Source organism: Heteronotia binoei, chromosome 6, assembly GCF_032191835.1.
Source record: "Heteronotia binoei isolate CCM8104 ecotype False Entrance Well chromosome 6, APGP_CSIRO_Hbin_v1, whole genome shotgun sequence".
NCBI lineage: Eukaryota > Metazoa > Chordata > Lepidosauria > Squamata > Gekkonidae > Heteronotia > Heteronotia binoei.
The window spans coordinates 36,819,544-36,847,370 of record NC_083228.1 but is presented as its reverse complement, the minus strand read 5'-3'; the positions used below and the strand labels follow the sequence as shown (position 1 = coordinate 36,847,370).

The 27,827-nt window shown below is 42.4% G+C and overlaps 1 pseudogene; it reads right to left on the bottom strand.

Moving 5' to 3' along the window:
* Positions 1-683: 683 nt before the first annotated feature.
* Positions 684-27,827, bottom strand: LOC132573309 (lipase member M-like; annotated as a pseudogene).

Below are 27,827 nucleotides of genomic sequence, written 5' to 3'. Positions count from 1 at the left end.
TCTTGGTGCTTGGGAGGGGCAACTTAGCCCCACTGATGGACCTCCTGATGGAACCTGGGTTATTTTTGCCACTGTGTGACACAGAGTGTTAGACTGGATGAGCCATTGGCTTGATCCAACATGTCTTCTCTTATGTTCTTATGGCATACAATGATTTGAGGGGTTGGGCGTTCATTGTTATACTAAGAGTGGTTGTGGAAATTTCTTTGAATGACTACTGTTTTCAGAAAAATGATACCTAAAGATTAAACATAAATTAAACATTATAGACTGTAAACTTACAAGAAATAGTTACAGAAACATCATGACATTTTTACAAATGCTAAAATGTATGTAATTGGATTCATGATGTAAACACCTGGTAGGTAGAACATATTAGGTGATATACCATAGTTTAAATGTTGTATTTTATTATTTTCTTCATTTATATCCAAAACATGGGAGGAGACCCATGTAATTTTCACAACAACCCTATGATGTAAATTAGGCTGAGATTAGTCCAAGGTCATCCAGCTTCCATAACAGACTCAATATTCAGACCTGGGACTCCCAGATTTTTGTTCTTTTTCTTGTTAGTAGAGCTTAGAAAGAGATTAAATTGGGGTTCTTACTATGAAAGCTATCCACCAGCTGAAAAACCTACACTTTTAAATAAAAATAATATAAATGACAAGACTATCATTTTGAAGTAAACAGGCGACCCAACAACAAAACCAAGTCTTCTGTCTCAAACTATTTCAGTTGTTCTCCATCAAACCCAGAATCTCTGAGTACATTCGCTGAGGAGCATCAAGGCCCCAAAGGAAATCCCAATGGTTCCAGTCAGGCAAATATTTATTATGAATTACATTTTTCAGTCGAGATCTTAACCGTGCTGCTTCCTTTGGCACAGAAACCCAGTCCTGACCTCCAGTCCACATCGCTACTGGGACTGTGATTTCTTCTATTCTATACAAGGGAGGAATGGTCTGGGAAAAAAGGTAAATGATATAAGACAGAGGTCATTTTTAGAAAAATAGGTGGCAGAGCTCATTAGCATAACTCATTAGCATATGCCACCCACCCACCCCCAGCTAAAAGCAACCTGATGCAAGAAAGAAGAGCCCCAGGCGAGTGAGGCCTCCTTGGGCTAGCTAGAGATCCAGCCAGCCCAAGCAGGCCTCATTCACCTGGGGCTCTCCTGAGCCACACACCCCCAGTCAAAAGGTCAGCAAGCCACCCACTGCCCAAAATAACATAAGAAGTGAAGAAAGGGTGGCGTGAGCTTCTCCAGGGGTTATGGGGCCTGCTGGGGGCATGGCAAAGCCCCTGGCAGCTGGCTGGCTGCCCTAATCTCCTAATCCAGGGACTGTTATGCAGCTGTACCTACTATTCAGTGGACAAGGTAGGGGGGAGGAGGGGGGGCGTCAGAAAGGTTCAGGAGCTGTGGTCCTGTGAGCTCTTGCTGAATCTGAAGCCTGATATAAGAACATAATTGATGTATTACTACACAAATTGCATCATCTGCAAAATTTCAGGAGAAGCCAAAGGAGGTGTGATAAAATTAGCAAAATGTCTCAGGAAAATTCCTCCCATAACTGTATATGTGTGTGTACCAACTATTTTGATTCATCCTAAAGTTAAATTTAAAGCAAATTTGGACATGAAATATCTGAGGAAATTAAATGGGAAACTTTGGATATGATTTCTCACAGAAAATGATATCGCTTTGAGCTATATCCACATATGTGTGTACAAGCAGCTTCCTGTTTATGGAAGGATCATTTTCCCTCCTGTGTGGGCAGCTCTTAATCAGGGGTCCCAATGTGGTGTCGCAGGGGTACCAACATGCCTGCTGACACCTCTTCTGGTGCCTGGCAGTTATTTTTGGCAAGAGGACAGGGCCAGGTGGGGCTTTTTCACAGCAAGGCTTCTGATTGGCTACTGTGCAGATTAGCTGTGCAGATTTTTTAAATGTTACTTTGGCAGCAGCTACCACCACCACACAAGGATCTTCACTGTGTGACTGAAGTTATGCTCTGGCAACCATTTTGTGACTGGCCCCACCATCTGTGGCAGCCATTTTATATCTGTACCCACCCTGCTGTGTCAGAATTCTAAAGATGCCCACAGGCTCAAAAAGTTGGGGACCTCAACTTAAAGCTATCAACAGATAGGCATGTATTATGAACAAAGGATGTCTAAAACAGTCATCTAATTCTCAGCAGAGCATTGTTGGAGGGAAGCAAGGGAGAACAATGAACATTAAAGAACTGCCAAAGAAACAAAGATTCACAGTTTTGTTCACCCTTGGTTTAAAACCCAAGATTCATTTTGGGATCCCAATGGAATTTCATCCCCACCACAAACACAAAACTCCAGTAAATCCATACCTGGTTGTATTTCTTTATGTTCTCTGAGCCATAGTCAAAGTACCTCGCTTCTCCAGTTTTAACTAACTAAAAAATTAAAACACACACACACAACAGTTAAGTACATGTTCTGGACCCTCACAACATAACAGGCGTTTACTACATAATTGACAGTTAATTTATATGACTTTTGATATTGCAGTATGTTTGTCAAAGGGAGCATCATTGACATTTTGTTCATAATAAAGAAACTGGCTAAAGTCTCTGCAATTAATCCTAAGGGAGGATCCTGCTAAAATGGCAGACCATGATCAAAGCCATGAATGAAAAACTTAGCATGATCACTCCTAGGCTGAAGACCTTAGGACAATGAAATGGCAGGCACAGCAAACAGATCAAAGTGGGCGCAGGAAGCACAACCCAGTAATATTGTTTGTATGATACTATATTAGGGATGTGTGGCTGGATATTGCTGACCCTAAAAGTTATCCAGCATGAGGTTGGGTTGGCTCTATCAAAGGCAGTCCAAAGGCTTCCTGGAACAAATTCCAGATCTCTTAACATTGTGAATTAATGAAGCCTGCCTGCCTGTTCTTTGTTGTGGTGGTGGTGCTTTTATCTTATTTATTTATGTGATTTCTATTCCTCCCTTCCTTGCAAGCAGGCTCAGGGTGGGTTACATTGAATCAATAACAGATAAAAACAATTTCCATAGAAATACAGCTAAAAACCTACAAGGAACTAATTAATACATGATGGAACTTTGGCAACATATCTTTCTTGCTTGACTTCTCCTGACCTTTGTAGAGCTCTCATGATAGCTTGCTTTAATGTCCTTCCTTCTGCTATGCAGTATGGGAGGTTTAAGAAAATTCCATATTCCAACGGGTTTTGTGTTTGTGGTTCAAGGGATCTAGAAAGTACTGAACATGTTCTCCTGAATTGTACATTTTACTGTGATATTCATTTACTTAGATCCTCCTCTTCAAAATCATGAAAGACAATCTGATGGTGGTAAGACTCTTTTCCTGTTGTCCATTCATAACCCTGAGATTATTGAGACTGTGGCTAAATATCTGTGCTGTGCTTCTAATAGGAGAGCAATGTTTCAAATGTTGGGGTAATCTATGTTTTATCCCTTGCTGATTGCACACGTCCATGCTGTTATGTCAATAAAGGTTGTAATACATGATGGTAAACCAGCAGTTCAACTAACCCCAGGTGTATGCTGAATATATATCCAAAGAGGGCCAGCATATTAAATAAGTGGGACTCAGTACTTAGCTATACTCACTTTGGCATAAGTTGATAGTGTAACAACATAGGCAGGTTAGTGCAGGGGAGGTACCCACCACCTCAGGAAATTTGTCACTACGTGGATTTATTTCACAGTGTTCCTTACACTAAAAGAGTTCCTCTTCTTCATCTTAGGCAAAATTGAAGTATTTCTGCTTTTTCATTTATGTTTAGTGTTCCATTTCCTTTGAATCAGTCTATGAAAAAGTGACATTCTGAACAGGCAGATGTTTTCTGAACATAGGCTAGATACCACAGGTTTCAGTATGAAGTTACAATTGCTAGATGCAACTAGATTGCACTGAAAATCAAGAATCTAGAACTGCAAAACACTCTTGTTCCTTTCTCACTAAACAAAAAGAAAGTTATTATACTGTACAATTAGAGGAAATAGAGTGGTGTCATGGTTAGAGTGCTGGGCCATGACCAAGGATATCTTGGTTTAAATTTCCTGTCTGCCTTGCAGCAAATTGGGCATTTTTGTCAATCTCTCTCTTTCAGCCTAAGCAACCAAACAGGATTATTGTGATTATAAAACGAAGGTACTGAGCTCCGTAGATGAAAGAAGGGATAAAAATCTAATACATGGATACATTTTATAGGCAGTCAGATATTCAGATTTGTTCAGAAGGTACATTTACATTCAGTAACTCTACCTGGCCCCAGTGGAGTACTTGCTTCACAGAAGTATAGTCTGGAAATCGTGATGCATACACATCAACCCGGCTCTATAAAGAAAGGATCATTTTAAAATAATTTCAAGGTATGTGACATTTCAATGCCAGGCACGTCAATTGCTCATGCATTGCTTCTGGCCTATGGTGTGGCTTTTTGAGACAAGTGGCAAGAAGCAGCAACAGGGTATTAGCTGCTAAACTGAAACAAAAAAGCAACTGCTCAGGGAATCCCTATCAACTGGAACATCTTCACTGAGGAGCAAACTATACAGAGATACATTCATTTATTACTGGTTATTGGATGAATGTGAAGTGAAGATACCTAGCTCTGTTGAGAATAATTCACAATGATATCAAAGTCATCATTGCTAGCAGTCACTTATGGTCCTATCCTCCATGAACTTGTCCCCGTTTTTGGTGCCATGGCTTCATCTTCTGGCAAAGTATTCCACATTTTAATCCTTAAATATTTCCTTTTATCCATCCTGAATCTATTGTTCATCAGCTTCATTGCGTGTCATTGACTTCTACCATTTCAGAAGAGGGAGAAAAAGTTCTTTCTAGCCACTTTTTCTATTGCATAGATATTTACAAACCTCTATCATGTTCTTTGTCTCTCATCTTTTTTCTAAATGGAAAAGCCCAAGGTTTTTCAGCCTCTTGCTCACAGGAAAAGTGATCCTTAATCATCTTGGTTGCCTTCTTCTGTACTTTTTCCTATTCTGTAATATACTTTTTTAAGATAAATCCCTCATCATGCCTACCAAAATATATTTTATAGAGATTGCATCATATCTTTTCTAAAGTGCCATATTCTGCTGATGTTGCAAATCTCTTTTTATACTATAAAGTTCTTTGCTTTGTGAAAATATCACCTAAATAATTAAACAGTTCATAACATAGTATATAGAATATAAAACTATTATTATTGATAGAGAGATAAATAGCAGGAATCCCTAAATGAATGCAAACCAAATTGCCTTTGCATGGGAATTTGGAAAGGCTCTGCAGTAACCAATGACAAATAAGAGTCACACATCCATTCTCTCTCTCTCGGCTTGGCTTCACGAACGAAGATTTAAGAAGGGTGCAATAGTCCACGTTTGCTGCAGGCTCGCTGGTGGCTGACAAGACCAATGTGGGACAGGCAGGTCCGGCCACAGCAGCTGCAGGGAAAAGTCTGATTTAGGGTTGGTCCTGTAGCAGTGCGATTCTTCCTCAATCTCCTTTTGTCCTCAAGACCAGCTATGCGTGCGTTCTCAAAGGAAGAGACAGCCTGGTGGATGGTGTGCCAAGCATGGTTCTGATGTTCCAACACGCAAGCTTTAGTCTTTGCACACTTTGTGAGGCAGGTGCATGCCTTTTCTTTGTTGTTATTTTTCGACCGCAAGTAAGGATGCCCGTTGACCGCGGCTAGCCAACTGGGGTGGGGGAGACGAGCTTTGTTTAGGCTACCTTTTCTAGGCCCCTCTCCGTGTGGAGCAAGCAGTGCTGTCCCTAGATAAGGCTGCTTGGTCGTTCAGGGTGCTGCCGAAAAATGCTTTCGTCTCCGGGTTAGCATCAGGCGACCAATACCCTGAACCGCCTACATGCAGAATCGGGACTGCGGCTTCCAGTGGCACCTTCCACCTGCCGTTTCGCCCCTTGCCCATTGCTGCAGGACTTGATGCGTTGTGGGTTGTGTGTGTGGATATGCCCTTCAGGCCTGCGCAGAGGAATTTTTTAGGTGAAGCGCAGTGTGCGCGGTACTGGCTCCACCCTTTCACCTGGGGGTCATCTGCCATGGCCCAGTAAGCCGGGACGCCGGCAGCGAGTCCTCCAGGTGGTAGGTGTTACATTAACGAGCGCTATCTGCCCGGGTTTGATGTTAGAGTTTTCCTTCTCTTAGGCTGGCGAGGTTGGTGGGCCCAGCCTGCCCATCCGGTTATACCGCCGGACATTCGGTCGCACCATGATGTAGCAAACTCTGTGAAAACAGGGGGGACCAGCGAGAAGGTGTTGCTACGGATGCAGTAATGCAGGAGAGGCCATTGCAGTGACCATCTGCCAGGCATAGCCAGACAGTATTTAGGATAGGAATCCTAAGCAAATCTAGTGTGAATTCTACTCAAGTCTAATCAAAGGAGTTTACTCACAGGAAAGTGTTGTTAGGATTGTAGTGTGTCAAAAAGGGGAAAAGTTACGTCATTATGGACTTCTGTCTTTCTCTTGAACTTTGAATGGGAGTCATGCATTTGATATCTGAAGAGCTCTCCCAATGCTTAAGAAAGAACCCATTCAGAACAACAGGTTTAAAACTGAACCAACTACCATGCAAAAAAGTTTCCCATCCATAGTCAAGAGATTTGCTTTTTCTTACTACAGGTTTGCCTTCAAAATCATCTCTCCTGCCTTTGCCTCATATAATCCTTGATGGTCCAAAAACCATATATGAAACATCCTTGAAAAAGGCCTTAATTTCCCACAAGGAAGACATCCACACCCTTCAAACCCTGTGACCTCTATTAGTTTATATACAGCACTTAAAAATGTTATTTTTAAATAATGCACAAAAATACCGTATTCAGATTTTTTGGGTTGAATCCACCAGCAAGGAAAAGAGCTTGCTTGCAGAGTACATCTATCAGTTTCCAGCTGCATATTCGAGCCACAAATGCTCTCAGTCTTGGATTCAGCAAAGACAATTCTTTTGTACCAAATATAATCTGCAGACAAGGATACAAAAAAAGAAGATTCTTCCCACTCTAATTATTTGCAAGCCTACTCAGAAGACTGTCTTACTATGTTCAGCGGTGCTGAAGTGTGCATATTATTGCAACCTAAATCTTTCAAACATGTCTTAATTCTTGTCAGTGATACATAATGGCTTTTGTTTAATTAGTTTAGATTTTATTGTTTTATTGCTATCTTTTGGTGTTCTCTACACCACACATGCACAGCTGCATACAAAAGGGATTGCCACTCCATTTTGGTGTTTGGATGAGCCCTGAGCATGCACCCTAACTGCTCATGTTGAGCTGCATTTAATATTAGCTTGAAGGGTTCCGGTGCAATGGCGTGGTGAGGCAGAGTGATTCTCCCGAGCTCCGGGAGGAATCTCTGTTTAATGGGCATTTGAGAGGGCTTTTCGTTTGGGAAGCACCTCTTAAGAAGTGTCAGGAGACACTTCGTAGCTTGGGAAGCTTTTTGGAAGCGGGAGGGGAGCGGAGGCTCCCTTTTCACTTTCAATTTTCTTTCCTCTGGCTGGTGCCCATTAACACTTCGATGCACAACTGGGCCACCGGAGAAAAGGAGCAGCGGGCAGTGCTCAAATTCCTGAAAGGAGACCCCGACTGGAAGAACTTTTGACTTCAAAGGGAGCCGTGAGCTCGTAAAAGAAAGAAATGTGTTGGTGCTGAAAGAGACGGCGTCAGCGGGACAAGGAGAGAAGTGGAATTGCTGGGAAGAAGGAAGGAAGACGGACGGCAGCTGACAGCGGAGAGCGGCGTGCGGCAAGCAGCAGTGGCGGTAGCTGTCTGGAAATTGGAGCCGGTGAGCGAGTGGGGAATGTGAGGAGAAGGAAGGAATGCAGAGACGGGAGGAGGTAGAAGGTGATAAACTTTTGAGAGGAACTGAATAAGGAGGTGGAAGAGAGGAGGAAAGTAAGTAGAAGAAGGTAGTGGAAGTAGTGGGAGGCGGAGAAGTGGTGATGAAGACAGGCTTCAATGGCGGCAAGGGTGTGCAAGATGGCGAAGCTAGAGAATAGAAGGCGAAATGGCGGATGCAGGAATGAATGGACTGAGTAGTGGGAACTTTATAAGTAGTTAAGTAAACGTAATAAGTAGACTTTGAGATGACAGAGGTGCAGAATTATTGAATTACTGACTGAAGATACAGAACGTGGAAAAGGGTGAAGAGGGAGTTTTTAGCAGCGGTCTCGCTGCGGCTGCCTCTTTACTGAAGATTGGTTTCGGTTTTGTTTGTGACATCTCTAATAACTGAGTTATAAAATAAACTGATTTATAAAATGGCAGAGGTGGAGGATTGAAGACTGAAGTCACAGAACGTGAAAAAGTGTGAAGAGGGAGGGGTTTGTTTGTTTTTTAGCAGCGGTTTTATTGTGGCAGCCTCTTCACTGAAGATTGGTTTCGGTTTTGTTTGTGGCATTTCTATCTCTATTAACTGAACTATAAAGTAATTTGAGCTTTAGGACAATAAAGCCAATATTTGGAAGACAGAAGAAGACAGAAGAAAGAAGAAAAGGAAGAACAGTGGACTGAGTTTAACTTGGAGGACTAAGGGGCACATTTGAATATATTGTAACAACTTTAAAATTTCAAAATAGATGATTATAGTGTTATATTGCATTGATTTAAGTTGGATATAGTTGTATGAATTTATATGGTTGGAAGATTTATTAGGATTGGTAAGGATTACTAAGGGTTTTTTTTCCTTTTTTGTTTAGTTTAAAGAATTGAACAGTAATTAATTAACATAGTTTGTAATAAGTTAATGGTGGAGGCAATTAATGAATTTAGACGTAATTGATGAATTAATGAATTAATGAATTTAGCTAAGAGGTATTGGAAGGGACAATTAACTAAACTGAATTGATTTGAATAGAGTAAATAACTGAGAAATTAACTGGGTATTTATCTAAGTGTTTAAGGGTGCTGGAATTTAAGGATTGCAATAAGTTCTGAATTGGTTAGAGGTCTATACAAGAGATATTAGGAGTAACTAATAAGAAATAAGAACTAATACTAGAACTTGAGGAAAAATAATAATTAATTGAAAATGGAAGTTAAAGCCAAGAAATATGGACAAGGTACCCCTCCAGGGGGAGGGGGAAAACCTACTTCAGTAGCAGTAAATCAAGATGCTCTTGAGAAACTACAAAATATTGTAATTGCAGGCTTCAAACAAAACCAAGAATCTTTCGAAGAATTGAAGGTAGATTTGATGGGTCAGATAAAGAAAACTAACAAACAGAAGAATTTCAAAAACAGCTCTTGGCAAATACGCAGCAGGTTCATAACTTATCTGCTAAGGTAGTGAAACTAGAAGAACAAGAGAAGCACACAACCAGTATAACTCAAGAAAATAAAGCCAGCTTGGTGGAGCTAGAAGAGAGGTTAATAAGACTAGAGATGGAAAAAGCAGCGTATATTCTACGCTTTCAAAATATACCAGAAGAAAAAGATGAAAACATAGAAAACAAGATTATGGATATATTAATCATAGATGAGGAAGAACTGCTGGAAGAAGGAAAGAGGGATATCATCTGGGCCAAAAGAGTGGCCTCAAATTATACAAGGAAATATAACTTACCTAGAGAAGTACAAGTTAGGTTTGCTCATACTGCAACCTGTGAAAAAATTCTCCAAGGAGCAAGAGAATATGACTTAAAATGGAAAGAGACTAGTATTAAAGTTCTAAAGGAGGTGCCCTGGGGAGTACGCCAGCAAAGGTTTAAATATAAAAAACTGACAACATGGTTAATGAAGCACTCTGTACAATTCAGATGGCTCATACCAGAGGGAATCTTCTTTACTTACCAGACTAGAAGATATAATATAACCTCAGCGGGAAAGATGGAAGATTTTTGGGAAACATTTGTTGAACCAAGTGCCCATGAATCAGAGACGGGAGAAGACCAAGAAGAAGAGAGTGCGATGAAGAAAACCAGTGAAGACGAAATACAGAAAAAGAAGGGGGAAAGTGTAAGAACAAGACTCCAAAGTAAAAAAGAACAAATAAGGATACCGGATAGTATTGACCTCGCAAAATGACTTCTAAAGGGGGACTACAAATAATTTCGATTAATGTAAACGGATTGAATGAGCCAGGAAAAAGAAGGAGGATCTTTCAACAGTTGAAAAAAACAAGATCCCAGATAATTTGCCTGCAGGAAACACATATCAAGAGAGAAGATGTGAAATATTTGGAAAATAAGAAATTAAGCTCACTTTATTACTCCTGTGACCCCAAGAAAAAAAAGAAAGGAGTAGCTATTTATGCACAAAAGCACATAAAATCTAGCTGTTTGTATGCTGACAATTTGGGGAGAATCTTAATAATAGAATTGGAGCTTAATGGAGAAAAAATGATCCTCGGGAATATCTACGCCCCAAATGAAAACCAAGAGAGATTCTATAAAGTACTGCATGAAAAATTGAGGGAACTTGGTCCGGAAAACTGCTGCATCATTGGAGATTACAATGCAGTAGTTGAAGCAGAAAAAGACAAGAAATTTGAGGAACCGAAAAAGAGAAAAAAACCACGTTGTCTATTATCAAAAACCTTCTTTAAATTGGCTGACGAATTTAATTTATTGGATGCTTGGAGAATGAAGAATCCTCAAACCAAAGATTATACTCATTATTCCCACATCCACAAATGCTGGTCCAGAATAGATATGTGCTGGTTGTCAGCTACCTTAATATTATCGATCAACCAAGCAGATATACTACCCCAAACATATTCAGATCACAACCCAATTCAGATAAATTTATTGAAAATGCAGAAAAATCCCCGTTGGACTTTAAATTTACAAATTTTGAAAGAACCTAAATTCTTGGAAACAGCTAAAAAAGAAATAAAAGATTTTTTTCAAAACAATCTGGAGAAAGATACAAAAATGCATGTGATTTGGGATGCCTTCAAGGCATTTTTAGAGGAATCGCAATAAGATATTCAGCAAGGAGGAAGAAAGAACGAATGAAGTTATACAATGAATTGGGTACAAAATTAAAAGAGCAAGAGAAACAACAAAAGATTACTAACACGAAGGAAATAAAGCTGAAGATCCTGTCGATTCAACATCAAATAAACTTATTGCTTACAGAAGAAGTCGAGAGAAAATTGAAATGGGTAAAACAAAATTATTTTGAAAACGCAAACAAGATTAGCAGATGATTAGCATATAAATTAAAGAAAGAAAGAGAAAAAAAGATAATAAAAGCCTTGAAAAACAAAGAAAAAGAAGAAGTTACTCAAAACTCCCATATGAAAATAATTATCCAAGATTTCTACCGGAACTTATATAAGAGACAGGAGACTTCAAGCCAAATGCAAGAAGAGTATACTGAGAACGCTAACTTAAAACAGATAACAAAAGAACAGCGAGAAAAATTGGAGAACCCAATCATGATGCATGAAATTGTTGAAGCAATAAAAAAACAAAAACGAAATAAGATCCCGGGTCCAGATGGACTCCCAATAGAATTTTTTACATCCTTTGAAGACTCTCTGCTGATCCCATATAAAAATGTAATAGATCACATACAAACTACTAGGGAGATCCCGGGATCGTGGAAAGAAGCATTGATCAGCTTAATTCATAAGGAAGGAACAGATGCATCTGACAGTAAAAATTACAGAACAATTTCACTACTAAACAGTGACTACAAGATTTTCGCGGCGATCCTGGCAAACATACTTAAGAAGGTGATTATTACCATAGTCCATGAAGATCAAACGGGTAGACTGATGAGGCAGAATGTAAGACTCTTATTAAATATCATCGAGTATTATAAAGAACACCCAGAGAAGCAATTCGCGGGAGTTATGGTGGACGCCGAGAAGGCATTTGATAACGTTAATTGGAATTTCATTTTAAAAACTTTAGTAGCGTTTGATTGTGGAGAAAACTTCAGTAAATTGGTAGGAACAATCTATACAAAACAAAATGCAAGAATAAGCTTTAATGGCTGTATGACAGACTCGATTGAAATAGAACAGGGCATCAGACAAGGTTGTCCTTTATCCCCCTTACTCTTTATTCTAACCTTAGAATCTTTAACAAAAAAAATAAGAAACGACCCCAAGATAAAGGGTACAAAAATAAAGAATGAAGAGTTCAAAATACAGGCTTTCGAAGATGATTTAGTATTTATATTGGAAGAACCGAATTCATCGATAACAAACCTGAAGGAGAGATTAAATCAATATGGAGAAGTATCGGGGTTCAGAGTCAATGTACAAAAAACTAAATTTTTGGCTAAAAACATGAATAAAGAACAAATTGAACAATTAGAAATCAATTCAGGATTCAAACACGAAAAGACAATAAGATATTTAGGAATTTTTTGGACAAATGACTTAAAGAATTTATATCGAGATAATTATGAGAAAATATTAAAAGGAATTCGAACTGATTTAAGTAGATGGGAAGATCTACAAATTTCGCTTTTGGGAAGGGTGGCTACGATTAAGATGAATGTGCTACCTAGAGTTCTATTCTTCTTTCAAATGGTCCCAATTATTCTTCCCAAACTCTTTTTTCATCAACTGAACAAAATGATTATGACATTTATCTGGCGGGGCAAGAAGCCCAGGATAAAATTAAAAGTGTTACAGGATTCCAAACTAAGAGGGGGGCTATTATTACCAGAGTGGAGTTTGTATTACAAAGCTTGTTGTATTGTATGGTTAAAAGAATGGTTCTTGCTGGAGAATAAGAGGTTACTGGTCCTTGAAGGAGCAGGACTAGGAGAAGGCTGGCATAATTATATCTGGTACCATAACCCTTCAAAAAGTAGTTTCTTTTTAAGACATGAAGTAAGGAAGTAATTGTTTAGAGTGTGGCTGGAAATTAAGAAAAATTATTCCTATACACCATTATGGCTGTCACCTATAGAGGCTTCCACGCATCCAAATTTGTATGACTGGGGAAACCAGTATAGTTATGAACATTTGTTAGATAATCAATGCAACTTGAATTTGGAAGATACAGTTAAAATGGACTGGTGGGTAAAATGCCAAGTGAAATCGCGTTTCCAAACTGATAAAGAAAAAGGGTTTTCCAAAAAATTAAATGAGCTTGACTTAATAATACAAACAAATCAGAAACTTATCTCGAAAGTCTATCAATGGTTACTTCAAAATAAAATGCAAGAAGAGGTTGTGAAAGAGTGCTGGGTAAAATGGCTAAAAGATTTTGGTTATAATATAGATTTGGCGGATTGGGAAAAAGTATGGAAGCAAAACTTAAAATTAACCAGGTCAGCGGTTTTTAAGGAGAACTTGTACAAAATGATGTATCGCTGGTACCTCACTCCAGAAAGATTAGCTAATGTATATCCGAATTATTTGAACAAATGCTGGAAGTGCAAAAAAAATAAGGGATCTCTGTTTCATATTTGGTGGCAGTGTGAACATGCAAAAAAATTTTGGGCCCAGATAAATACATGGTCTCAAAAAAATTTAAAAATAAAAATCCGTCACTCACCAGAGTTATATCTCTTAAGTATTTGCAGAGAAAACCTCTCCCAGACAACCACAAAACTGTTATTGCATATAGTAACGATTGCAAGAATATTATATGCAAAATACTGGAAGATACCTAAAATACCTAATAGAGAGGAATTTATAGCCAAACTATTAGAAGCCGCGGAATTAGATATGCTGACTACAAGATTACAAAATGGTAATTTGCAAAGATGTAAAGAGACATGGGACCCTATATATGTATGGGTGAAAAGTAAAGGATTCGTTATGGAACAATAGAAATATGAAGTGCCTAATCCCAAATGCTCCTTGTGTGAATGGGAGAGGGTGTTTGGGAGGACTGATTGTTGTATATTTTTTATGTTGACTAGTGTATTCGATATTGTTACTTATGTTGTTGTTATGTTCGTGCTATGTGGTATTTGAATAAAGCTAAAGTTTGTCTCTAAAAAAAAATATTAGCTTGAAGGTGGGAGTGGAACTTTTATTATCAATGTTCTGTATACATAGAAGAATTCTTGTAGGCACAGGGCAACCATGGGATCGGATACACTCTTTCTTACTCCTAAGAAGAAGAGAAATTAGCAGGAATGGTGAAAACTCTGATCAGGAGTTTGATCCTCATAAAGTTAGGGAGCTTGATCAAGAGAGTCAGTTTGGAGTAGTGGTTAACGGAGAACCGGGATTGATTCCCCACTCCTCCACTCGCAGCTGCTGGAATGGCCTTGGGTTAGCCATAGCTCTCGTAGGAGTTGTCCTTGAAAGGGCAGCTGCTGTGAGAGCTTTCTCAGCCCCACCCACCTCACAGGATGTCTGTTGTGGGGGAAGGAGATTGTAAGACACTCTTAGACTCTGATTCAGAGAGAAGGGCGGGGTATAAATCTGTGGCCTTCTTCTTCTTAATTTACCTGGTAATCATGTTTGTCTCAGATCACCTCAGAATTCATCTCAAGCACTTTGAAGAGCAGCATTGTACATGCGCAGTAGCCACTTACGTTATAGGGTGATGGCGAAGTCATGCGTTGATAATAAGAGACAAATGTCTGTCATGGCTTGCAGATGCTTTTGACCTTGCACAGTAAACTAAAAGTTCTTGATTGCCACAGAAGAAGTTCTTATCTCCCAAAGCCATAATCAGGTCATTAAAGATTCTTATAATGCATAAAATCATTTGCATTTCAACTTTTTTCTGTACCTGCGAACTCAGATACAACCTCAGATGCACAGCCTTACTGAGAATTCACTGACATTTAATGTAAAAGATTTGCAAAAGTTGACTGGCTGATGGCAAAATGAATCATCTAGGTTCAATGGGAGATACTGAGTGATAGAGTTAGAAGGCACACAGAGAAACCAAAGTAGTAAGTTCAATTAAAAAATAGGGGGAGGGAGTTTCCTTTTAACTGTGTGTCTGTTAACGGTTGGGTGCAGCTGAGGCAGATTGAGAGCAGGGAGTGGCAATTGCAGGAAGCAGCCTGCATCTGAGCCTGTGGACACACACAAATTGTTTAGAAGCAGATTAACAAATTGTCAAATGATCGGCTCCCACAACACAACTGGTGAAAGGGACACTGTTGTGTCTTGCATTTCAGTCCTGAAATTACAACACAGTGGATGCTACAGAGGTGACAAGTGGAAGTCCACTGGTCCCCGGATGTAGCTCCGCGAATACACTCCGCCAATCAAGATCTGTGGCGGGAAGATTAACTGGCCAGGATTGGACCTGGCCAGACTGAGGGTTGTTCCGGGGTATGTATATAATCGGGACCCGACCCGCGTTGCCTTGCCTTGTGATGTACTCGCTAATAAAACATGTTGCCTTCCACACGTCTCATCACTCAGTACATTACAGTGGCAACGAGGATGGTATTCTAGCCAGGTAACTCCCCAAGCGGGACTTCGCTGACCTGGCCAGAGATGAAGAAGGCACGCATTTGAGGGAGACGGAAGTACCTGCTGCCGCCGCTGCCATGGCTAACCCAAGTGGGACAATGGGCCACCTTGCAGAGTTCGACCCCGCCAACCCCGATAGGTGGGAGACCTACACAGAGCGGGTCGATTGCTACCTACAAGCGAACATGATTACAGACGACAGCCATAAGTGCTCCTAAGTGTCTGCAGGGAGGCCACATTCGAGATCGCAAAGGGTCTCTCGGCCCCTGCGAAGATCACGGAGAATCATCGCCCGCCGATTCCTCTTACACAAGAGGGATCAAGGGGAGGGAGAGACAGCCGCTGTCTACCTGGCCGCCCTCTGCCATATTGCAGGGAACTGAAGCTTCGACAAGCCGGATGAAGCCCTGAGGGATCGCTTCGTCTGGGGCCTCCGAGACAAAAGACTGCAGCAAAAGCTCTTCGCAAAGGAAGAGCTCACCCTCCAACTTGCCTTCAACGAAGCCACCGCGTTCGAGTGAGCAACCAAAGCTTACAACAACCCGTGAGCGGAAGCTGTCCACCAGGAGGAGATGGCACCGGGCAACCCAGAGGAGGAGGAGGCAAACCGGCTACGTCGCCAACTAGGAATGGAGCTGACAGCGCTCACGCAGCCACGAGCAACAGAGACCAGCCAACACCAAGTGCGCCAGCTGTGGAGATCCACACGAGCGCCAGGACTGCCACTACCACAATGTGGACTGCAGGAACTATGGAAGAGTGGGCTACATAGTGCGGGCTTGCCGGGCCAAGGCCACCCACAGACGTCAGTCCACCAACCACGACTCGACAGATGCCTACTCGACCGCATCGACTAGCCTGCAGGTAATGAACTTGCCCCTCACCACCCCAGATAAGGTCAGGGTGTCGGTCCTAATTGAGGGCGCTCCATGCCTAATGGAGCTGGACTCGGGATCCTCCATCTCCATAATTTCGGAGGAGTCTCTAAGAAAATTTTGTCCCCGTGGCCAGCCCCGGTTGCGACCGGCGGCCTTCATACTGCGGGACTTCCAAAAAAACCCTGTACAGATTTTGGGTTGAGCCACTGTAAGGGTAGAGTTTAAGAACTAAGGGCAAGCTGGATATTCTCATGGTCAAACGCCAGCTCACCACATTACTCGGGCTGGCCTGGTTTTGACCGCTGAGTATTCAAATAGTGGGGGTGCAGCAGATGCGAACGCAAAATTTCGAGCACGTGTGCCGGGAATTCCCGGAAGTGTTTGATGGGTCCCTGGGGTGCTACAAGGGGCCTCCCATCACATTACCCCTCGATCCCCACGTGAGACCGATAAGGTTGAAGGCCAGGCGAGTTCCATTTGCTCTTAACCAAAAATAGAAGTGAAGCTGGACCGCCTCACATCCCAAGGAGTGCTAGAACCGGTATCCTATGCTGCATGGGAAACACCCATAGTCACTCCAGTGAAGCCGAATGGAGATGTGCGCATATGCGCTGATTACAAGTGCACAATAAATAAGGCACTTCAGGACAACCCATACCTCATTCCGGTGGTCAGCCACATACTAGCAGCCCTAGCAGGCTCTAAGGTTTTTGGGAAACTGGACTTGGCCCAGGCGTACCAGCTACTCCCGGTGGATGCCGAGACAGCAGAAGCCCAGATCATTGTGACTCACAGGGGAGCTTTTCGGCTGCGGTGGTTGCAATTTGGGGTTAGTGTGGCTCCAGGGATTTTTCAGAGCATAATGGATGCTCTTCTCAAAGGGATCCCCGGAGTGCAACCATTTTTGATGATGTTTTGCTCACCGCCCCGGACGCTGAGGAGTTCAGCAGCCGTCTGCGTGAGGTACTCCACCGTTTCCAGGCGGCGGGACTTAAAGTAAAGCGGGAGAAGTGTTCCCTCAGGGTGTTGAGGGTAGAGTTCTTGGGGTTTGCAGTAGACGCCGCAGGAATCCACCCGACGGCCGACAAGATCAGGGCTATTGTCCACACCCTGGCTCCCAGGTGCAAGATGGAGTTACAAAGATTCTTGGGGTTATTAAATTTTTATCATTCATTTTTGCCCCACAAAGCGGCCATCGCAGAACCCCTTCATAGGCTCCTCGATAAAAACGCCCCGTGGGTCTGGGAAAAGAAGCAGGCCGCCACTTTTCAGGCAGTCAAGGACCTCCTAGTTTCCAATGATGTGCTCCACCATTTTGACAAATCCTTACCAGTGATTCTGGCTTGCGATGCTTCCCCGTACGGGGTGAGCGCCGTTCTGGGGCACCAGCTCCCGGATGGGAGGGAGCTTCCCGTGGCCTATTATTTGAGGACCCTGACCCCCGCAGAGCACAACTATGCCCAGATAGACAAGGAGACCTTGGCAATAGTGGCGGGTGTGCATAAATTCAATGACTACCTGTACGGTAGGCGTTTCACGATCGCCACGGACCATAAGCCGCTACTGGGCCTCCTCGCCCCAAACCGCCAGACACCGCAAATTCTGTCACAGTGCATCCTGTGGTGGAACCAGTTCCTCAACTCGTACACATATGCCCTGGTCCACCACCCCGGCAAAGCTATGGGACATGTGGAAGCCCTCAGCTGCCTGCCGCTGCCCTCTATGGACCCGGATCCCACCCCCCGCCCACCATGTGATGCTTATAGAGACTCTACCAGAGAAGCCCCTCCACGCCGCCAAGGTAGCTAGGGCCACGGGTAGAGACCGCATCCTCGCACGTGTTTTAGACTGGGTGGGAAGGGGGTGGCCCACGGGCAAACTGGACGCAGAATTCAGGGCATTCGCTTCACACAGAGAAGAACTGTCCATGCACAAGGGGTGTCTTCACTGGGGTGGCAGGGTGGTGGTTCCCACTCCCCATTGTGGAAGCAAGTGCTGGAAGCCCTAAACGAAACACACCCGGGGATAGTGCGCATGAAGGCCCTGGCACGTAGCTATGTATGGTGGCCGGGGATGGACAAGAAGATAGAAGGGTGGGTTTGAAGGTGCCAACCCTGCCAAGAGTCCTGACCTGATCTGCCCAGTGCCACTGTCCACCGCTGGGAGTCCAACAGGAGGCCGCGGTCCCGGTTACACTTAGACTTTGCGGGGCCATACCAGTGCCAAATATTATTTATCTTAGTCGATGCATACACCAAGTGGTTGGAAGCAATTCCCATAGCTTCAACCACGGCGGCGGTCAGAGCTTTGCAAAGGATCTTTTGCACTCATGGGATTCCAGAGACCCTCGTCACGGACAATGGGACCGCTTTCACCTCCTGGGAATTCCAGGAGTTTTTGAATCAGTACCTCATCTAGCACATTCGGTCCGCCCTTTTCCATCCAGCCACCAATGGCCAAGCAGAGCGCATGGTGCGCACCACTAAAGAGGCCTTGGGTCGCATTGTACAGGGAGATTGGGATCACCGCCTGGCAGCCTTCCTATTTGATAACAGAATCACCCCCAACCCCGTCACCGGGTTAAACTCTCTCGAGTTACTAATGGGGAGGAAGTTGATCACAAGGCTAGACAGGTTGCATCCTGACCGGGCTACGGACCTCTGCAGTTCCCCCGAAACCAGGGAAGCCACTAGGGGATTCTTTCCAGGGGATCCGGTATACGCAAAGAACTTTGCAAGCAGGCTGGAGTGGTTAGCCGCCCAGGTGCTGCAGGTTACCGGGTCCCGCTCCTTCGAGGTCTCGACGGAGGGGGGCCAGATCCTAAAGAGCATATTGACCAGCTGCGCTGTCGCACATTGCCAGAAGAACCGACAGCGATCGGGGGAGCGGGAAGCGAGGGAGTACTTACAGCAACACCCCTGGAAGCTGCCCAGCCTATGCCAGCCGCACCAACTATGCGGGCGGAAGAGCACCACAGCGGAGGGAGCAACACCCCCAGAGAGGAGATTCCAGAACAGCAACAGGTGACGGACAGCCCTTTTCCGGAGTCACCCTACCACGAGGAAACAGCCGCCCCGCCAGCCACAGCGGCCGCTCCAACTCCCCAAATAACGCTGAGGAGGTCAACCCGGAAATGCAGGGCACCAGCCTACTTGAAAGACTTCGTGTCTTGAACTAGGGGGGGAGGAGTATTGTGTCTTGCATTTCAGTCCCGAAATTATAACACAGCGGACGCTATGGAGGTGACCAGTGGAAGTCCACTGGTCCCCAAATATAGCTCCGCAAATACACTCCGCCAATCAAGATCTGTGGCGGGAAGTTTAACTGGCCAGGATTGGACCTGGCCAGACTGAGGGTTGTTCCGGGGTATGTATATAATCGGGACCCGCCCACGTTGCCTTGCCTTGTGATGTACTCGCTAATAAAGCATGTTGCCTTCCACACGTCTCGTCACTCAGTACATTACAGACACAAACTGATGAATCTGCTCCATTGAGAGCACATCTACTTCAGTGCTATGCCGGATGCACTGGCTCCCAGTTAAAATCTGGATCAAGTTCAAGGTTTTGTGTTTTAAATTTTTAGACATTAAGATTTTTATGCAAACCTGCCCCTCAAAAAATTTTGGAGAAAAATGTCTTTCTCTCAGTGTGGGCCTGATCTGTAGATCTAGGTATCCATAGATCTTCCCAGACTAGAGAAATAGAGAATGATTCCTTCTGAAAACCAAATTAGATGACTTGTTTGACCTACCATTAGTTCATCTGAGACCTTAAAAATATTTTCCACCTCCTTTTTTGTTTTTAACATCCAGTCTGATTAAGAGCTCTGGAGAACTCAAAAGTTTTCACACAGTTTGTTTGTTTATTCATTTTTGCTGATCTTAAGAAAAGGAACTGCATAATTTTGGATTTGGATTTTCCTACGAGATGTGCTCAATTTTATATACTTCCCCAAAAATCCTTCTTGAAAGTGTTCAGACAAGATGGGTGTTTGTTTGGCTCACAATCCTAAAACATATCAGCAATAATCTAAATCACAACAGAAAAATTATATACTTGCATACAAACCTTCAGAAATATATCTGGTAAACGTAGCAGCTGCAATAGCGGAGCTGTACTATATTGATGTGTATATAGAGGTGCCAAGGCAAAAAGCATCTTAACTTTTGAAGCAAGTTGCGGCAGGACAGAAAATGCAAACAAGGCTGGAAAAACAAGAAACACTTCACTTGGCATGCTTTTACAATAAGAGATGAAACAGCATACTGGCTTAAAACTAAGGTTAAGAATATTGAAATTCACTGCAGCAAAAATCTTTGTTCATGAACGTAAAACAAATCTGCACTGTATTTAGATTTTTCAGACCCACACATCAGCTATTGACTATCCTGTTGTGTCAAAATCTGCATTCTGCCACCACCCTAGAGGAACTATTTAAAAAGTGTGATATATCCCATGCCCATCCTAATCTTTAGAGTATAGTAAAGCTCACAATGTTTCCTCTCTATTTCTACTGCCTTTGGTCTGGGGTAATAGAGACTAGAGTACAAATGTGGCCAACAACTGATAAAACATTCTTTTTATGGTGTGTGCTTTTCACATACCTATGGTGCTTCCCTCAGCATGGGCAACATAATAGATGTCTTTCTGTCCAGTTTTCTGCAGAATAAAGTCTATGAAGGCTGAAAGGTCATAGATGCCCATTTCATGAAAACTAAAAACAAAAATAAAACACACAGTGGGGGGTAAGAAGTGCATTCCTAGGCTTTCTTCAGACACTCTGGTCCCCACAAAGCACCAAGTAATCATATTGACACAACAGCCACAATGCTTAAGCAGCTTTTTCCTTGGCACTACATGATTTGTGGTAGGAAGAAATTAAATTAAGGTAACAATCAAATGAGCAGATGTTGATCAGCTTTCTAGAATCACAACACAGCCAAGATTTAATGCTTACCCTGGACTATACAGTCTTAGGCTACAAGAGATAGTGAGTTGGATTTATTCTCCAAAAAGCAAAGCCCATGTACATAGAAAAATAGCAGTTCAGGAACGTGGTTTTAATCTGATCTGATATGCTGCTTTGGTAGGCCCAGACAAAATTACTATGGTAGAGCACTCTCCAACACAAGACTCTATCCCCCTCACTGATCAGATTCTTAAGTTCCTACAGCCTAGGAATAGTTTTACCTCTAGGTTTTGCTGACTGAATAAAGTGGCACATTGTCCAATAAATTAATTGCAGCTAGATTTGTACTTCAGGATGTTTGAAGGGGGAAAGTTTCTGTACTGGAAGAAGATATGGTCAAAATAGCTATCTACCCATAGAAACTATAGAAGCCTTAACTCAGACTGATGATGACAACATAACAACATAACTGTCTGTGAGACAGCTGTAAAACAGTAACTGGGTGGATGCTGTGGTTATCATTGTACCTCCTCATCCCACTCCCAAACAGTCATGCAAGTATCCAAAATACTGCACATAACATGTGGAATTTACAAGCAGAGAAGCTGTGTTTGCATCAACTCTGCATTGCAAAAAGTGCAAGATGAATATTGTGCAGGCTTAGCTTACACTTAAAAGCTCTGAAGGAAAGACTAGCTGAGATGGGGCCAGTGGAGGTAATCCAGACTTCTTTTCCTCTACAGTTCCATTAGCAAAGGAATCTGAATAACTGGTCAATTAAAACCATAGAGTTAACCACAGAGTTTCTGGCAATTCCTAGAGAAACATGGCATCAGTTTCCTGAGGAGTGGACACACTGTTGTCAACAGCTGCTCCCCACCCCCATTCTCCAGTTAGCAACCATAGTGTTAAACTATGGAACTTTTTAAAGGGGAAAAAATTCCTCTTCATCGTCTGTATGACAAATGGGCATAAATGGGATGGGGTGGGCAGGAAATGCATGCACCACACTTATAGCTCCTTATCAATTCTCCTACAGATAAGATTTTGGTCCAAAGACCTGGTGGGGGGAGAAGAGATGAAGACTTGACCACAAAACATATCCTAATAGGATTTCATGCTCATCCCTATCAAACTGCCTTTTGAGTAAGCAGCAACTCATTTGCATATTAGGCCACACCCTCACACCAAGCCAGTGGGAACTGAGTTCCTGTGCGCTCCTGCTCTAAAAAAGCCCTGAGTCAGACTGTTATTCTATCAAGCTTACTATTGTCCACTCTGACTGGCAGCAGCTCCCCAGGTATCAACAAGAGTTTTCCCAGCATCTCTTACCAGAAACCAGGGCCTACCATGGAACAGCATGCTTTGGATATAAGAGAGTAAAACTATAACATTGAATGCAAAGAAATCTGCATGCAAAAGTCATGATCCTCAGAAGGCCGGCGTTCTAGGCAATCACCTAGTTTGCCTAGTGGCAGGGCCGGCCCTGCCCTTGTAACAACAGAAACTGAGGATGTTCTTTTGTTTCATTATTTTACAGTTGTACGATTTAATGGCACAACCTTATTTCCCACTCTTCCTCCAAAGCATCCTTGGCTCTCCCATCCTTCATTCCATGTCTTCAGAAGGATAGTTGGGCTGAAAGGGAGTTACCAGCCCAAGATCTCCACAGTGAGCTTCAGGGCAGAGTGCGGCTTTGAACCAGGGTCTCTGTGGTGTCCTTTCAAGAAGCAGTTGCGACTTGACAGGGGGGGAAAGTTTGATGCACACAGTCTCTCCCTCAGTCGAGTAACTGAAAATTAGAGTTCTTTCACATTCATGCTCAATTTGCATAGCTATAAGGAATGCATAGCTATAAGGTGAATCTTTTTAAGCCCTGGACTTCTATGGTCATATGGACTATTTTACATAAAGAACTGCTTTAATGACTGAAAAATAATCTCACATACATGACTTTAACGTATACTACAGTTGTCTTGAATTCTATACCTTAGTAATTTTACACCAAATAAACTTACCTAAAATCCCAAAATTCTTGTTGGTCAATTGAAAAGTGGTCGTGTCTTCTAGACCATGAATTCCCTCTGTGATTGCCAATCCATACATCATACCCTGCATCAGCTAAGATGAAGCCCAGGCTATTACTGGGCAGGTTTTCTACCCAATTACTACCCTCTTTAATCAGGGCATGTATCATCAATACAGCAGCCTTTGATCCTGAAATGTAAAATTAATATCTCTGCAATGTGGCATATAAAATACAAAAATCTGCATTATGGACCATGGAACAGTAGTTAGAAGGCTGAGTTTGGAGGGTGTGAGGAAGCTCAAGGCAAGATACACATCACCAACCACCTAAGCCCCCCCCCCCCCCCGCAAAAAAAAGAAAGATAAAGCAACTGAAAGCCCACTATTTCCGGACAATAATTTGGAACAGGGAAGCAAACTGCGTGTGTATGTTATATTGTTCCACAAATTCTCTTACCTGCTCACTCTCCCCCCACCCCAATAATAGTGGTATAAAAAAGGCAGTTTTGGCAGGTGAAGCTTTCCTGGCATTAGGTCACTGATGCATAAAAGTTAGAGCCCAGCAGAGCTGAGAAATAGAAGCCAGGGTGAAGAGAACAAAAGGAACTGAGTCAGGTTGAACAGAAAATGTGACTCTGGTCATAAGACAAAGGAAAAGCAGAAATAGTTGAGAAACAATTGAGTAAAGCAGATATAAATCAGTTCTACACAGATAAAAAATAAATTGAGATTTGGAAATGTGGAATGTCTAGTTCAGCATCTGGTCTTGCAGTTAGGAGACAAATATGTAAATTATTTGATTGCCTTTTGAGCTCCTCTCTGTACTGGAGTATCTTCCACTTACAGGGTGTTTTCGCACTCACGTTTTACTGGCGCCACGACCCTCCTCACGCCGGCAGATCTGCAGTGATTTCGCATTAGAAGCGCCGGCGCAGCCCATTGCGCCGGCTACTTCCGTCGCTAAGCCAGCGCAAACGTTTTCCTGCTTCTTGGCGGTTTCCGTTTGCGCTGGCTTAGCGACGGAAGTAGCCGGCGCAATGGGCTGCGCCGGCGCTTCTAGTGCGAAATCACTGCAGATCCGCCGGCGTGAGGAGGGTCGTGGCGCCAGTAAAACGTGAGTGCGAAAACACCCGGAGTTTTTTGCTCCAGTTTGGCAAGGTTGTTTTTCTTTTAGCATCCAAACAATGTCATCCTCTAATCATCCGCTGGTCATCAATACCTGGGGTGGTCTTTGCTAAGGGGCATCCAATATGGCTATAATGGCCCCCCACCTGGGCAAGCCCCCAACCACTCCTCACCCTGACAGAGGGGAAAGAAAAGAGCTGGCAGTGACCATGCCCACCTGGAACATGGGTAGGCAGGCAGCAACTGTCTCACTTGGCTGCCATCCAGGGCTAAGGCAAACAGGTGGCAGTTGGCTGGCTCAGCAATTATCACGTGCCCATCCCCCACCCTCTTGGAGTATCAAATAGGAGGGCATGAGCTGGCCCAGTGGTCCCATGTATGCCTGTCCCTTGCCCCTTCTAGTGTTTAGGCATGTGGGCAGTACAAGCTGGCTCTCAGGGAAGCCCATCCCTCAGGACTTAGGGCAGCAGCTGACTTGGCTGCCTGTGGGCATATTCACCCACCTTGAATGGAGTGAGAGCCACCTCTTTGAGCCCGAGGTGACTAAGACAGGTGGGCCCCATGATTCCAAGGCCTCATCTTGGACATTTGCCCAGAAGTTAAGAATTACAAAGACTGCCCCTAATCCATACAGCTCAACATTATAATGATCTATTGCCATGATCTATTCATTCCTCTGACTTCCCAGCTTCCTTTAAAAACAATGGATTATGCACATTGAAACAAAGTCCCAAAACTCTAGAAATGTTATGCAGTCACAATGAGATTTCAGATGATACTGCCAACACATTTTCCAATATGTATTTTCAGCCAGCTGTATCATGGCTAAAAAACTGTTTGAAAAGCAAACAGCCGAAAGGTAAAATTCTGTGGCAAGGACTTGTCAAGACACAAAGAACTACACAGCTAAGTCACTAAACCTAAGGAAAGTTTCAGGTTGTAATTTTCAAAAGGCACCTGCCTTTGAAACTGCAGGGACTGCCAAAGCCATTCTTTTTTGTCTTTTTTTAAATCTGTGGTTGAAAAATTATTCTGAGCATTCCCAGATCCTCAGGCATGTCTAAAGTAGGTCTTGCCTCGGTGTTTTTTCCTTTCCTTTTTTTGTTTTTGACAACTGGAAGAATCATGGCTCATGTAAAACACAGCATCAGATCATGTTCTTGTAAATAACAGTTCTACCATATATTCCCATTTCATCTCATTTACCTCCTGGAATTCTGTTTAGACTCAGGTAATAACCATCAAATGTTAGCACTTCATATTCTTCAGAAGGTTAGCCCCAGTACTGAATTATCTCACTCTGTAAGGATACCAAGACAAACATTAGGTCAACAGTTTTCAGCAAAGTTGTAAAGCAGATGTTGGAAGCTGAGAAGTTCCTCCAGACATGCTGTTACCAATGTAATGAAGTCATTATCTGAGTTAAATATAGCATTTAGTTGCAACACAGGTGGCAATTTCCATTTAGATATTTGGGAAACATGAGTATGCTACTCCAAAACTAACTATCAAAAGCAGACAACACCAGAACTAGAAATTATCCATTGCCTCTCTAGATCCATACCTTCACATGCTGGAGTATATATATATATGGCAGAAATATATACCCAACATGGTACCCTGAACTAGTAGCTCGCTATTGCACAAGCCATATTGAAAGTAATGCAAATATCACTTTGTGTGGCAGTTCGAGGAAATATAGTCACTCATAAGGATTACTCAAGAAAGAGCTGTTATACTCAAAACATATTATATGTTCTTTTAAAAGGCATACTTCAAAAGTGCCTGTTTGAAGGTCTCCAATGTTATATTCTCCATGTAAGCAGGGAATAATAAGGAACTTTAAAATGCACAATAGACAACTCATAACATATCCCAGGGGAAAATATTTGATCACTTAGAATTCATTCATTTCATGGTATCTCATAGCTTTATTAAATACTAACACTATTGAGTTAGTAGTTTTATATTATTTATTAGGGCAGTGGAAGAGGAGCACAACCACAGTCCAGGGTTTGGTAAATTATGTTGAATGAGAATCATGTGAATAAACTGAAAATGGACTTTTTAAATACTCTTACCAAATATAATCACCCTAAGAAAATAAGATACATTCAGTAACATGCATCCTTGAGTATATTTCTGCTTTTTAATTCTACCACCACCAAGGGACGGCATTTTTCATAGTCCACAATTCTTTTTGTAAATGTGCGAGTCTTGGAATATAGATTCCAAGCCTGAAACTGGTTGCTAATAAACTTTGCTTTCAAAATGGCTATATGACTGCTTCTAAGTCTGCAGGGTGAAGAAAGGCTTGTTAACTGCCACAGTCTCTGAAACATCCTGTGTATTCAGCAACTTAAGTCATATTTAGAAATGAAGAATGACAGTAAGAATATGTGAAAAGCCAAAGGAGGCTAAAGATCAAGGAACCTATCCTCTGAAGGAATTGTACCAGTTCCTGCAAAATCCCAAATATTTGAATGAAGGGCAGTTCACATGACCCAGAACTTGGCACAATTAGATATTCATGCAGAGTATCTAACACTTGCTCCATGTTAGAATGGAAGGACTCAAGTTCAGATGTAAAATGTCCAGAAAGTTCAAAGCCATGCAGAAAAAGACAAACTCCTAGTGCTCTGTTTTGTTTTGAGCAAAAAGAAATATTTGCAGGCCTTAGTGTCCTAAACCTATTTTGCTGCTTTGAAATAAAATGCATAATTTATAACATAGTTAATATATCAAATTGTATAGTGGGCACATTTATGGAACAGAGTTTAAATAGTTTAGTGGTTTACAAACCAAAACCAAATAGCGAACACTTTCCATGCTAAGGTAAAAGCACCTTTAAGACCCACAAAGTTTAATTCTGAGTATAATCTTTCATGTGCATACACGGTTTGTCAAATAACACTTCATCACTCTTTGTTCTACTGCTTCAGACCAACACAGCTACCCATCTGAACCATGCTGAGGTAAGACAGACATGTAAATTGTTGTGTTTAGTACATTTAACTCATTTCAAAAGGAGGAAAAATGTACTAGTTCCTGCAAAATCCCAAATATTTGTTTTTTCATCGCTTCCTCTAATTTCCCTGAAATGCTAAAAAGCATTTCATTCATTCCTAAAAGGATTTTTTTTTCAGTGCTCTTCCAAATTTTCAGATCAGGTAAAGTCCTCAAAACATGAACTCAGCTTCTTCTCTGTCCCTGAATTTAGCCAGACCTTCACATCTCTAGGCTCAAGCTGTTCTTCCATAATACTTGTCAGAGAATCACTCTGTTTGAGACCATGAACCAAGGCTAAGTTATCAATACTGCTATTGTCCTCCTTTGTTTAAGCACACTGGAATACTTACCACATTCATAAACTGTTCAGGATTCATTTCTGTTCTGCTTTTGGCTTCTTCTGGACTCACTGTTCCTTGCACAGCCATCACGATGAGCAGTAGCCACAT